Source organism: Hydra vulgaris, chromosome 08 (assembly GCF_038396675.1).
Source record: "Hydra vulgaris chromosome 08, alternate assembly HydraT2T_AEP".
NCBI lineage: Eukaryota > Metazoa > Cnidaria > Hydrozoa > Anthoathecata > Hydridae > Hydra > Hydra vulgaris.
This window is the reverse complement of record NC_088927.1, coordinates 8,885,663-8,887,447: the sequence shown is the minus strand read 5'-3', so window position 1 is coordinate 8,887,447 and position 1,785 is coordinate 8,885,663.

Genomic DNA, 1,785 nt, shown 5'->3' with positions numbered 1-1,785 from the left:
CACACGATTTTATATCTGGACTTAACAATTAAAAAAAAAACTTCTTTTCAATAGTTCAATAGTGCTTTTTTTTGTGTGTGTGTGTCTATATTTCTGTATACCATCTTATAAAATACTTTCACGCCATTATCCTGTATCTGGCCATGATAAGTCTTAATTCTGGCCATGTATGAAATGTATAGATTTTAAAATTATTCACTTAAACACAGATATATATATATATATATATATATATATATATATATATATATATATATATATATATATATATATATATATATATATATATATATATATATATATATATATATGTTTATATATATATATATATATATATATATATTTATATATTTATATATATATGTATGTATATAACAGGGACGTGGCGGCCCAGAACGAGGGTACGAGGACTTGAACTGGGCCCTGACTCTGGCTCAGGAAAGTAGGCCCCCAAAAAGAAACTGGGCCCCCAATCCTCAAAGAAAAAAAATTATTTTAGTTCTATAAGTTTCTATTAGGGCATTTTTTTAAACTTGCTTTCATGTCGGTTTGTTTGTTTGTTTGGTGTCCACGCAAAACAAACACTTGGTCAGCAGTAATAATAAAAGAAATACGCTAAACTATAGTTGGGCGTAAACAAAAAAAATTATTAAAAATAATAATTGAAGTTTTTAAAGTTAATAAATAAAAATAAAAAAATTATTAACGTAGAAATATAAAGAAGAAAGCTAAATATAAAAAAGAAAGCTGGAAATTGAATTTAATCGATTAGCTTGTCTCGCTCGAGAAAGAGAACGGAAATTTCGAGCTAGAGCAAAAGAATCAGCTGAACAACGAGCATCTCGGCTAAAAAAACGAAGAGAACGATATGTTGAGGAAAGGGTGGCTGAAGCAGGAGAAGGTAGAGGCAGACGTATTGCTAAACGAAAAGAATACCGAAAACAAGCATTGTAATGACGAACGATTAAGCAATGTTCTCCTCTTTTTCTGATGAAATTAACCATCCCATCAACAGAAAAAAGAGAAAATTGTTATTAGAAAGTTCAAAACAATAAATATATAAAATGCATGAATTCATTTACTTTGCATTGATAAATATGGTTAATATATGTTTGATAAATAAAAATTGTGTGTTTAATGAATTTTTGTTATTACTTTCATTCACTATTACTCAATATGCTCCAGTCCACTCCCTATCGGAGTTTATAAATAGTACTACTATTTATAAATTCTATGGACCGATAGTAGTTATAACTCAAACGAAAGAAATCAATACCCTGGTTTCTATCATAGGATATATTTTTAATTTTATGTTTCATTTATTTATGTTTCAGGTGAAATGAAAGAAAAAAAAAGACATAGGCATGGAAATACAAATCTGGTGCTGAAAAAAAAGCTCAAAAACGACAACATAAATTGAAAACAGCTGGTAATGATCCAAAACAATTAAAATTAAAGACAGGTTTCATGTCAATGCAAGCGCCACAAATACAGAGCTGGGATATCCTTTACAGCAACAGAAAATAGAGAATTTTTTTTTTTTATAGAAACGTTTATTCGTCATTTATAAACATTTAACAACGTTCTTGTTTTACATTTTTTTTCAATATAATTTAAATAAAAAAATTATTAATGACAGGAGCAAGTAGAAGACAGAAGTCTTGTCACCAAGCCCCTATAGTAAGCGTAAAATATTTTTCACAAATTTCTCATTATATAAACTTACAAATACTCGTTATATAAAACAAGTTATTGCATAATTACAACAAAATTACGACAAGTTGC